Source organism: Pristiophorus japonicus, unplaced genomic scaffold (genome assembly GCF_044704955.1).
Source record: "Pristiophorus japonicus isolate sPriJap1 unplaced genomic scaffold, sPriJap1.hap1 HAP1_SCAFFOLD_92, whole genome shotgun sequence".
In the NCBI taxonomy this organism is placed as follows: Eukaryota; Metazoa; Chordata; class Chondrichthyes; family Pristiophoridae; genus Pristiophorus; species Pristiophorus japonicus.
Window position 1 is genome coordinate 1,809,289 of NW_027254846.1, and position 13,443 is coordinate 1,822,731.

Here is a 13,443-nt window from a genome sequence, read left to right on the forward strand (position 1 = left end):
GTCACGGAGTTCAAATTTCAAATTTCAAAACCTGCCTTGAGAGGGTGCAGGAATTTTAGTTTGTTTGTGTGTTTGTGTAAGCCAGTGTGTGTGCAAACGTGCTGTGCGATCTTACTGTTATGTGCGAAAAATGCATTACATGCAGCTTGAAACCATACTGATTTGATTGAACACTCTTTCCTGGACTCTCGGACGGTAGAAGAATCTGCTGTGGGATTTTGCTATTCCACATCTGAAAGAAGGGAAAATACACAAGTTAGAAATATAGCGATTTTATCGAGGGCTTGCGTGTGGGCTGTGTGATGTGATGACATCCTCCATCCTTATTTTCAAATTCAAATCAAATCAAATAAAATCAATACAAGACGAGACAAGACAAGACAAGACATGACTGACTGACTGACTTGTATATGTATATATATATATGTATATTTATATCCAATCCCAACATTTTAACTTCCAAAATAAATGTACTTTTTCTGTTCTGCCTGCACGGGGCTCTATTACATTTGACGTCTTTCACAGCACAAGCAGCTGCTGTCAGATCCAGCAGAAAGACACATGCGACTTTAAAATATCGCCTTTGTAGCCCACAGATTCCCTCGTGTCTTGTCTTCCACCATGGGCTTCCTGTGTTTGGGTATTTATTGACTGCACCTCCTCATTTCCAATGGAATTCTTCCAGTCACACAGCCTTCGTTCAATCAAAAATATATGGATTATGAATCAATTATTTATTTGTTTAAAACAAATCAAATTCAATTAAAAAAAAAAATTAAATGTATTTATTTTCTTAAAATATTAAATATATCTATATTTAAAAATTGGCTTTCAGTCTGGGCTGGTTTTACGTCCCTCCCTCCTTCCTGCCTGTTTATCACCTGTGGCTTCAATCACAGTCTCTGCCCCGCGTAGTCCTGAGCCCCCTGCGCAATTGCTATCAGGGATGATAGAAATCTCACTTTATTCTTTTAAAAGGGAACTGCTGTCAGTTCAGGCTCATTCTGCATCTGGGTAAAAGGGATGTCCTTGCAGTCCCGGATCATTCTTTGACTGTTTAAACGGGCTGGTTGTCAGTTCCGGTTCATAATCTTTCCCTTTAAAACGGATTGTCTCATAAACCCGGATCATCCTGTATAGTTTGAGAAGGAGAATGATTTCAGCTGCAATGACCGAATTGTTAAACTGTTGCGTTCCCACTTACATTGGGGTTGCCTGCGCCGGTGCACACCCAGATCGCAGGGTATCTGTTCATTTACTCGAAATATGCTCATCTTTTCCTCAATCCACTCCTTGACAATGCAATTGCCCCGAATTTGCTCCCAATATACCCAACAACAGAATAGACGCTGATGGCAGAGGCCGGTTGGCCTAATGCTTAAGGCGTCTGACTTTGATTATAAGCACGAAGTTATCAGAAGATTTCGGCTTTGAATCCTGCCTCGGTCAATTATCTGGCTGCCAGAAATGTTATATTCTTTGTTGTGATTCTGCCAAAACACCAACCATCACTTCCAGTCACTCAGCTGAAGTAAAGGAAGACTGCTTGCTTTAACAATCTAATGGCACGTTTTCATCATTGACGATCTGCATGCACGGGCAGAGCAAGCTGTGAAGTGGACCTAATTGCACATTATTTATGTTTGGATGCAAAAAGCAGGAGATTGAACGGCTGAGGCTGCGCTGAGTGAGAGATGAAATGGCCGAGAGGTTAAAGCGGTGTACTGCTACACTACTGTACTCTGACACGGATTTTTTCGAATTCCATCCTCGTCGTGTTGTATTACAGCTTTGACTCCCCCCCTGCTCCTATTGTCATTCATATTTATCCTCATCACCAAATTCCCTTTTACTGAAATGGATGCTGTATTTGCTCATGTCATGTCTCAAATTAATAATAAATTCGTCAAAAGGATAACATTTGCAGGACAATGGGGAGATGGACTAATTTGATAGGTCTCTGAGGGACAGCACAAGCACGAGGGGCCTAATATCTTTTCTCACAACCGTCAGAATCTGAGAGCTACGCTCTTCACTGTGGCGGCTCGTTGGTCGAGGCGCATGATTCTCGCTTAGAGATGGTCACATTTGAAATGCGACAGGTCTCAGGCCAAATCCCGGACGAGCCCCGCCATTTCTTACTCGACATGTGAGAAAACAGACATATTTCATGTTAAAACGAGTGATTTTGCGCGGATGTTCCCACAGCGTCCAAAACCCAAAGCAAAGTGAAACTCACCCAACTGAGTAAAGTTAAAGTATCTCAGACGTACTCGGCTCTGTGACTGGTTGGATAAACTAAACCCGTGTTTGGTTCCGGCCAATAGTTGACCAGTATGTCTTCCTGTCTGTACGCATAAGCTCACCTCACAGGGGATAAGCATACATTCAGCGTCAATCTCCACCTCTGCCCTGAATATGAGTGCGTCCTGTTTCTCTAGAGCTGACAAGATGTGAGAAGCTGGCTTTTGAATTTGTCCATTGGCTAGTGAATTCCAAGCGGACAGGAAATCAATCCGCGGTGTCCAAGCTGCCTGGCCTGATTAAAAGGCGGTGACACCTTTTATTGTAGGCATGTTATAGTCTTCTGACCTCAACATTAGGTTCAACGTATCGGATGATAAGCGCCGCTCCCATTGTCTGGTAATGGTTTTGCTATTCCCACTAACACCTCTTCTGGACCATCCTTTGTTACGTTATTGCCCAATTACCACCCATATTTTGCCTTACTCCATTGTGCCATTGATTATTTAATCGCTCCTGCTTTCCACTGTATCACAGACGTTTCCATTTGACCTTTGTCGCTGCGTATTTTTTTCCAGGCGCTATTTTTGTTGAAAAAATCTGTATTCTTGAACTTTTTCCTAAAATATAGGAATGATTATCCGACAGAACATGAAACGGGGTTCTTCATCCGCAGAATCTGCACGACCTGCTGAGTTTTACATATTGATCTGTTTTTATTCATTCTGTTTCCGTGTCCCTTTTAAGGGGATGTGCTATCAGTCCCGCATCATTCTGTGTCTGTTTAAAAGCGATGTTCTGTCTGTCCCGGATTTCAAATTTCAAATGTCAAAAACCGCCTTTGGAGGGTGCAGGAATTTTAGTTTGTTTGTGTGTTTGTGTAAGCCGGAGTGTGTTCAAACGTGTGTGCGATCTTACTGTGCATTTCATGTCATGTCAGAAAAATGCATTACTTGCAACTTGAAGCCATACTGATTTGACTGAACACTCCTTCGTGGACTTTCTGACGGTAGAAGAATCTGCTGTGGGATTTTGCTGTTCCACATCTGAAAGAAGGGAAAATACACAAGTTAGAAATATAGCGATTTTAGCCAGGGCTTGCGTGTGGGCTGTGTTACATGATGACATCCTCCACCCGTATTTTGAAATTCAAATCAAATCAAATCAAGACAAGACAAGACATAACTCACTGATAGACTGTGTTTATACATGTGTATATATATATATGTATACATGAATTAAATCTGAACTTTTTAACTTTCACAATAAATGTGCTTTTTCTGTTGTGTCTACATTGGCTCTATTACATTTGACCTCTTTCACAGCACAAGCAGGTGCTGTCAGATCCAGCAGACAGACACGCGCGACTTTAAAAGATCGCCCTTGTAGCCCACATCTAACCTCATGGCTTGTCTTCCACCATGGGCTTATGTGATTGGGTATTTATTGACTGCACCCCTCATTTCCAATGGAATTCTTCTAGTCACACAGCCTTCGTTCAATCAAAAAATACATAGATTATGAATCAATTATTTATTTATTTAAAACAATTCAAATTCAATTTTTTTTAAATACAATTTAAATGCATTTATTTTCTTAAAATATTAAATATTTATATATTTCAGACTGGGCTGGTTTTACGTTCCTCCCTCCTTCCTGCCTGTCTATCACCTGTGGCTTCAATAACAGTCTCTGCCCCGCGTGGTCCTGAGCCCCACTGCACAATTGCCTTCAGGGATGATCGAAATCTCACTTTATTCTTTTAAAAGGAAACTGCTGTCAGTCAAGGGTTATTCTGCAATCTGGGTAAAAGGATGTCCTTGCAGTCCCGGATCATTCTGTGTCTGTTTAAATGGGCTGGTTGTCAGTTCCTGTTCATAATCTTTCCCTTTAAAACGGATTTTCTCATAAATCCGGGTCATCCTGTATTGTTTGAGAAGGAGTATGATTTCAGCTGCAATGACCGAATTGTTAAACTGTGTGTCCCAATTTACATTGGGCTTGCCTGCGCCGGTGCGCACACAGATCACAGTGCATCTGTTCATTCACTCGAAATATGCTCATCTTTTCCGAAATCCACTCCTTGATATTGCAGTTGCCCCGTATTTGTTCACAATATACATAACAACACAACAGTTGGTGCTAGCATCGGCCACGTGGCCTAATAGATAAGGCGTCTGACTTCGATTACAACTGCAAAATTATCGGAAGATTGCAGGTTCGAGTCCTGCCCCGGTCAACTTAGCTCGCTACGTGTTATTTTATATTCTTTGTTGTGATTCTGCAACGAATCCAACCATCTCTTCCAGTCACTCACCTGAAGTAATGGAAGGCTGTTTGCTCAAATAATCCAATGGCATGTTTTCATCATTGTCGATCTGCATGCACGGGCATAGCAAGCTATGAAGTGGACTTTCTTGCACATTATTTCTGTTTGGATACAAAAAGCAGGAGATTGAATGGCTGACGATGTGTTAAAACAGAGACGAGCTGGCTGAGAGGATAAGGCGATGGACTGTTAATCTATTGTGCTCTGCACGCTAGGGTTCGAATCCCATTCTCGTCGTCGTTGGCTTACAGCTTGACCACGTTTTAACATTCACATTTCACCTCATCGCCAAATTCGCCTTTTACTTCCAGGGATGCTGTACTTTCCTTATGTCATATCTCAAATTGTTAATATATTCGTCAAAAGGAGAACAGTTGCAGGACAATGGCGAGCGGCACTAATTCTATAGGTATCTGAGGGACAGCACAAGCACGATGGGCCTAATATCTTTTCTCACTACCGTCAGAATCTGAGAGCTGCACTTTTTGCTGTCGGCGGCTCTTTGGTCCAGGGGCATGATTCTTGCTTAGAGATGATCATATTTGATATGTGAAAGATTCGCAGACGAGCACAGCCATTTTTTACTTAAAGTTCCATTTCTCACAGCCGGTCGACATGTGAGAAAACAGACACATTTCGTATTTAAACGTGTGATTTTGCGCCGATGTTCCCACAGCGTCCAAATCCCAGAGCAAAGATTTAATTCCCTTCCTACTGAATACTGCGGAGAGATTTGGTCACCTTGGTAACGGAATGGTCATTCTGTCATCACTTTCCAAACAATAGCACACAAGACAATGGGTCATCAATAAATGGTAACTGAATTAAACACTCTGCAATTACATTGTAAATAATAGCAAATAAAATGCTGGATAATAGCTGGTGCAGAAAGTAGCTTATCTCTCGCAAAGATTAAGAATGATGTGTTTTGTTTACACACACACACGCACATAGCACCGACTCTGTGTGCAGTCTTTTCAGTTGTTCTACTTAACCTGATGCAATTTATTTCTTAGGACTTTAGGAACTTGCGGGAACCAATCCGGCGATGTTTGCTGTGTCAGCATCTCAAGAGGTTGCGCGCCGTTGCTCCTCCCACTGCCCGGGGGAATGGGGCAGCAATTTAAAGGGACAGGGACTCTCTTTTCTCTGCCGATTTATACTTAAAGGAACAGTCCAGTTTATCTCAGAGTGTCGGCGGACTTCACTAACCAAGCTCCCATTAACATTCGCTCCATTCTGTATTGTCCTGTGATTGTAAAGCTGTCTATTCGATTGACTTGAGCCTTTCTAAAATGGCACATTGTTTTTATAATCCATTTGACTTGCTTGTTTAATTTGGAAAAATGTCATAATTGTGCAGTGTGATGAAGGTTTTGTTTAAAGGTGGAGTAAAATGTGTTCCAAAATATTCTTTCCAACCCTCCGTCAACCCCCCACATTTTAGAACACTCTGCAATACTGACTGGGAAGTTCACAAGTTCGGTCCTTGGTCTGGGCTGTTAGTTGATCTCAGCCAAGACAGCAGTTCAGGGGTTATAATTGTCCTCAGTACCACTGGGGTAAATATGAGTAAAAATTAGCCACTGCCCTTGATCTTGATACTGGTCCAGTGACATCAATTGGGAGGTTTGTGGATGTCATTTGGTGGTAGGATTGGATTCGGCTTTGATGCCGACCACAGTGGAAATCCTGCTGCACTCACTGAGTCGACTGGTGGTGAAGCACTAGAGGTTAACAAATTTCTGTGGAATAGCACCCAGCCATTTTCAGCACTTCCTGGAGAAAGTAACTCGCAGTTGATTTTAGACAGTAAGGATGGAGGGAGAGTGACTAGAATAAGGCTTTTACATCTTTGGACGGACAGGAGTGGACAGAATGTCCTACAGAATCTAGATTTGTCTATCCTGAATTATATCCTGTAATTAAAGGAACAACTTTTGTAACCTACATTTGCAGGGTATTAGAATGGAAGAATCTGCAGCTTGGTAACTCAAACCAAACATCACGTCAAGATTTGAGAGATTTACCAGATTCATTAGGATCACGTTATCATCAGCCTTTGGAAAAACACCAATCACAGCGGTGAGAAACAGTAGACATGTTCTGTGCGTGGATAGAACTTCAATCATTCGTCAACCTCTGAGACTCGTGTGCCCAGCTGACTAAACATTGTAAATGTGGGGAATGTGGAATTGGATGCAGATATGCTTTCGGTGGAAACACATCAGGGAGAGTCCATTTACCAGCAGAGTGTGGAAAGAGATTCAGTCTCTCATCTCACCAACTGACATTCGAGGACTTAGATAACAGACTTTCTCCTGTGAATATCGAGCTGTGTTATTGGGCCATGATGTTTTTACTTGTCCATCTAGTTGACTGTAAACCTTTGCCAATTAGTTAATGTGATCGGTTTACTTGTAGATATTTAAAAAAATACATTTACTGAGTGGATTCAAATTTAAATTGAAAACAGCTTTGCAGGTGTGATACCCTACCCACACATTGAAGGTGAGAGAGATGCTGTGGACACACGAAAGTTCCAGTATATGTAAGTAATTTTGTGTTCAGTGATCCTGGGCGTGTTAGCTACCCCTACCCTGGACATCAAGGCACTCTGGACGGTATGGGGAACTGTGAGTTGTCCTGAGAGTAACCAAAGGTCTGAGAACTGATACAATCTAGAGTTAGAACGGAGTAAAGGCGCAAAATGAAGCAGTCGATAACAAGACATCAATTTGTCTCCTCTTATCATGGAGACATCAAGTATCGACACACTGTGTTATTTGAAATATCAAAATAATAAACTCCAGCCCAGTTTTATGGGTGGTTAACATCAGGAGAAACAAATCCCAACTCACAGAATGAACACGATTCAGTCAGGATTTGATTAACAGCAGTAATAACAGTAGAACCCAACCCCTGAAGTCACTTGCGAACTCGCAATTGAAATGACTGAGTAAATCCCTTCCCACACTTCCCCAGTGTGAACTCGCTGGAGTTTCAGCAGATCAGATGACTGAGTGAAACCTTGGCCATACACAGAGCAGGTGAATGGTCTCTCCCCAGTGTGACTGTGATGAAGGATTTCTTGTTCAGTCGGGGAACTGAATCCCTTCCCACAGTCTCCACATTTCCATGATTTCTCCATGGAGCAGGTGTCCTTGTGTCTCTCCAGGTTGGACGATCAGTTGAAGTTTCGTCCACACACAGATCACGTGTTGCTTCTCTCATCTGTGAATGGTGCGATGTTTTTCAGGCTGTGTAACTGGTTGAACCTCTTTCCACAGTCAGTGCACTGGAACATTCTCACGCGGAATGGGTATGTGTGTCTCGGTGCTTTTGCAGTCACACTGATGTTTGAAATATTTTTCCACAGACAGAAGTGAAAAATGTTTCTCCTTCCACATTCAAAGGAAGATGGTATTCATAATTTCCAGTTTACATGGTTGGGTAAGTACGCAAAGTGAGAATAAAATAAATGAGCTGCTGATTTTCTCTGCTGATCACTGGGCCTTTTGTGCTGCACCAATAGGGTGAACCCGGTCTGGCCCAATAGGATGTGCCTGGGTGACCCAATAGGGTGAGCCCGGTCTGGCCCAATAGTGTGAGCCCGGGCTGACCCAAGGAGATGAGACTGTGTTGGCCATTAGGGTGAGCCTGGGCTGGCCCAATAAGGTTAGCGTGGGCTGGCCTGACCCAATAGGGTGAGGCGTGCTGGCCCAGGGTCACCAGACAACTATCAGAACAACAAGGCTCCCTATCAGGGGCCACTGAGCTGGACATAAACATGTGACCAATCAAACTGACAGACATCCTGAAGCACCGCCCACCCTTTGTCCCTGCACACACGCACAACCTCTCTGAAAGAGCTGAAAAAACCCATCTCCCTTTAGACTCAATTTACTGTAATTATTTCCTGAACAAGTGTGTGGGGACCTATGCAGTTCCAGCTGTAGATTTAGTTTTAAATTCTCAGATAACTGATTTTACTGTCTGGTTCTTTCTTTTCCCGCCCTAAACTACAAACACGGTCCCTGGTCGTCCTTTCCCTTTGTTCTCAGACCTGTTTATTAACAGCGCCTGCCGAAGAATTAGAAACTTGTTTTCGGATGAGACTAAGACTTTAGCCACCTCGTTTTCTCTCACGCCCTTTTCAATTTAAAAGAAAATTCGACTTAGGAGTCAAACCGTTTATTAACCTTCGAGTCCGAGTGTAACAACCCAGAATGGGAGTTCTTACAGAGACCAGAACCGGGACAGTTTGAACACTCTGTCCCTCTTCCCTTTTCACAGAAGGACTCCCAGTTCTGGTCTCACTGCCGCCTGTGCGGGGGATCGATCGATTATCTATGAAAGCTCACTTTTACAAAGATTGAGCTGGAATGTGTCCCGTTACAGAATAAATGGGGAGTGATTCCCTCCCATTACATATCGTTTGAAACTGAACCCGAATTTAAACCTGATTGTAACAGCCTGGAATTTGCAAGTGAAATGTGGATTAAGACAAAGGGAAACAAAAAGTATGAGGAAATATTTGGCTAATGGGGAAGTTACTAACATAATCCGCAATTTTAACAATTATTGGCGGGATTTTTGAATTTCTAAATCCTTCGAAGACTGACTGTTCAGAACAGTCGTTTCCGCCCAGGTTTCTTTGGTGTGCTCAACAGGCTGCGATTGGTCATCCGAAAGGATCAATGAAATTCACCACAGAGCGACCAATCACTAGTTCGCTCGCTGCATTCCTCCAGAAGGTAGAAGGCAGATGTGGAAGGAGTTTCTCATTCTTTCCATGAACGTGTAGATTGTGGAAATGTCTCGAAGATGAAAAACCGGCGGTAAAGCTCGGGCCTGGGCAAAGTCTCGCTCCTCCCGGGTAGGCCTGCAGTTCCCTGTGGGCCGCGTTCACAGGCTCCTGCGGAAGGGGAACTACGCTGAGCGTGTGGGTGCCGGAGCCCCGGTCTACATGGCTGCTGTGCTTGACTATCTGACCGCTGAAATCCTGGAGCTGGCCGGCAACCCGGTCCGCGACAACAAGAAGATCCGCACCATCCCCAGACACCTGCAGCTGGCCATCCGCAACGACCAGGAGCTCAACAAGCTGTTGGGAAAGGTGACCATCGCTCAGGGCGGGATGCTGCCTGATATACAGGCTGTGCTGCAGCCCAAGAAAACCACCAGTGTGTCCAAGAGCAAGTAAAGCGGACAGGATTTAATCTAATAAACCAAAGGCTCTTTTCCGAGCCACCCACAGTATCAATGTAAGGGCAGGTTAATGCTCTATGGATCACAATAGTCCCAGATCTAAATTAACATTGAATCTCTGCAATTAAGCGGTTAGTTTCCTGATCAGAAATGACCCTCAGACATTGTTGCTTATAAACTGGTCACCGCCGACAGACAGTGCAACAGGTTTGCTGTTATAAAATCCTGCTGTAAGGTACCATAAATCATTTCTGGCCTGCGAGGCGGCAAACTTACCCCGATTGCGATGGCCGGTAGGTCTGCGACTGAAAAAGGTGAAGTGTATCTTCCGAGCTCCAGAAGTAGAATTGCTGGGGATGAGGGTAGCAGCAGTCGGGATCAGACCGACTGTGTCCAAAACGGAAGCGATCCAGAGAGCATCCAGACGCCGTAACACGACGGAGTTGCATTCATTCCTGGGGCTCCTGAATTATTTTGGTCACTTTCTTCCCAAATTGAGCAGGCTGTTAGAGCCGCGACACGTGCTCCTGCACAAAGGTCGTGAATGGGTCTGGGGGGGGGACAGCCAGGAAAGGGCTTCTAATTGAGCACAAAATTTGTTATGCTCCAACAATATGTTAACGCTATATGACCCATGTAAGAAACTTGATTTAACATGCGATGCGTCGTTCTATGGGGTCAGGTGTGTGTTGCAGCATGTGAATGCCAATGGTCAGTTACAGGCGGTAGCTTATGCCTCCAGAAGTCTTTCCCAGGCAGAACGGGGCTACGGGATGGTAGAAAAGTAAGCGCTTGAATGGATATATGGTGTAAAAGAAATGACCCAGTACCTGTTTGGCAGGAAGTTTGAGCTGGAGACAGATCACAAACCCCGAACGTCCCTTTTGGCTGACAACAAGGCCATAAATGCAAATGCATTGGCCCCCATACAGACGGGCCACTCACGTTAGCCGCCGATGACTACACAATTCAGCACTGACCGGGCACTGAAAACTGCACCGAAGCACTTAGCAGGCTCCCACTAGCCACCACCGAGGGGCGAACTGAGCATGCTGCTGAGATGGTCATGGCTGTTGAAGTTTTCGAAAGCGAAGGCTCACCTGTGACAGCCTGTCAGATCAAAATCTGGACAAGTAGAGACCCACTACTGTCTTTAGTCAAGAAATGTGTCCTAAATGGGGACTGGGCAGCCACGTACGGGGCATTCCCTAAGGAATTCAAACCATTTCACAGACGCAATGATGAACTCTCGATTCAGGCCGATTGCCTACTGTGGGGAAACCGTGTAGTCATGCCCCAGATGGGCAGAGAGATGTTCAACAGAGAACTCCACAATGAACACCCGGGCATTGTCATGATGAAGGCAATTGCCAAGTCACACGTTTGTTGGCCAGGGATAGATGCAGACCTGGAATTTTGAGTTCACAGATGCAACACGTGTTCCCAACTGGGCAATGCGCCCAGAGAAGTCACCCCTTAGCCCCTGGTCCTGGCCCGCCAAACCATGGTCATGTATCCATGTGGACTACGCAAGTCCTTTCATGAGAAAAAATGTTTTTGGTTGCAGTAGACGCCTAGTTCAAATGGATCGAGTGTGACATTCTCAATTCAAGCACATCCTCCGCCAAGGTAGAAAGTCAACGTGCAATGTTCGCTGCCCATGGTCGACCGGACGCCTTGGTCAGCGACAATGGCCCGTGCTTTACAAGCATTGAATTCCAGGACTTCATGGCAGGAAATGGTATCAACCATGTCAGAACGGCCTCAAATGGTCAGGTGGAAGGAGCAGTGCAGATAATCACACAGGGGATGCTCAGAATCCAAGGGGGTTCCCTACAAAGCCGCTAATCATGCATCCTGTTGGCCAATAGATCCCGACCACACTCGCTCACAGGGGTTCCACCCGCAGAGCTGCTAATGAAAAGGACACTCAAAACCAGGTTATCCATTATACACCCCACCATGAAAGAAATTGTTGAGAGCAGGCGCCAGTCACAATGTGACTACCATGACGGGAATGCGAGGGCGCGATGTATTGACTCTGTCTTTGTCTTCAATTACGCTGCAGGGCTTAAAGAACTTGCAGGCTCTGTGATTTCCCAAAGTGGGAAATAGGATTCTGATAGTTAAACTTACCAATGGACAAATCTGCCGCAAACACGTGGATTAAACAAAAAGGGAATTCAGCAACCCCATAGAAGAAGCAGAGGAAGAACACGATATAGAGTTCACTCCTCCACAGGTGAGCGAACATCGGAACCAAGCGGAGGAGAGCCCAGTGACTGTGGGCAGTCCGGATGGGCCTGAGGCACGGCAAACAGCAGACACTCAGGCCAACGCCCAACAACTGGATCCCCAACTAAAGCACTCTACAAGGCAGCGTAAACCACCAGAGAGACTTAACCAATGATCCCAATAAGACTTTGGGGAGTGGTGATGCCATGTATTCAACTGTCATTGTAACCCATGTATAAACTGACCTAAGTTGGACACCGTGAGAACATTGACCATAAGGGGGTGCATTTGTGGGAGACACTCCTAACCTGGACTTTCAGGTATAAAAGGGGAAGCTAAACCCATTATCATCACTTCAGTGCTGGCTAATAAATGTTACTGGCCACAGAGTGACCTTCTCTCAAGAATGGGCCACCTGTGCAATTATACTGTATAGTAAGGACATATTCGACAGAATGTTCAAACTGCCCTGGTTATGGTCATTCTGGATTGTTATACTGCGGGGAGTGTCGGGTTAATAAACGAACTGACGCAACAGGAATTGATAAATAAATTTGATAAGTACTTGCGAGAGAGAATGTGTGACTGAAATCTGAGTCTCAGCCCCTAAACATGCTTTTAATTCGGCAGGCGGTGTATATGAACAGGTCTGAGAGTAAAGCTGCTTATCTGAGAATTCAAAACTAAATCTACAGCTGGAACTCCAAAGGTTCTCACACAATTGTTCAGGAAATAATTAGTGATTTAAGTTTAAAGGGAGATGCGTTTGTGCAGCTCTTTCAGAGAAATTGTGGGTGGCTCTTAAAAGAGCAGTTGTGTTTGGGTTTGATCTCTAAGGACAGCGCGCAGTTTTACTTGGAGCTGGTGGACTTGGTCACCGCCTTTGTCTCTTCCGACACGGCGTGCTTGGCCAGCTCCCCGGGCAGCAGCAGGCGCACGGCGGTCTGGATCTCCCGGGAGCTGATGGTGCGGCGCTTGTTATAATGGGCCAGGCGGGAAGCCTCACCCGCGATGCGCTCCAAAATATCGTTCACAACCGAGTTCATGATGTCAATGGCCTTGGAGGAAATGCCAGTGTCGGGGTGAACTTTGTAGATGTTGATGGAGTAACTCTCCTTCCTCCCCCTTCTGCGGTCCTTGCAGCCCTTCGGTGATGTTTTCTTGATTACTTTCTTGGTGGTAACTGTTTCCCGGGCGGGGAGCGGGCTCATCGGCCGCCATCTTGGTCAGGGCGGGTCTCACGGCGCTTATGTATTCCTTTGTGCAGGGACAACGTGTGGGCGGGGCTTCAGGGTGTATGTCAGTTTGATTTGTCACATGTTTGTGCCCAGTTCAGTGACCCCAGAAAGAGAGCCTTGCTGTGCTGATTGTTGTCTGGTGACCCTGGGCCTGGGCTCATCCTATTGGTCCAACGCTGGCTCACCCAA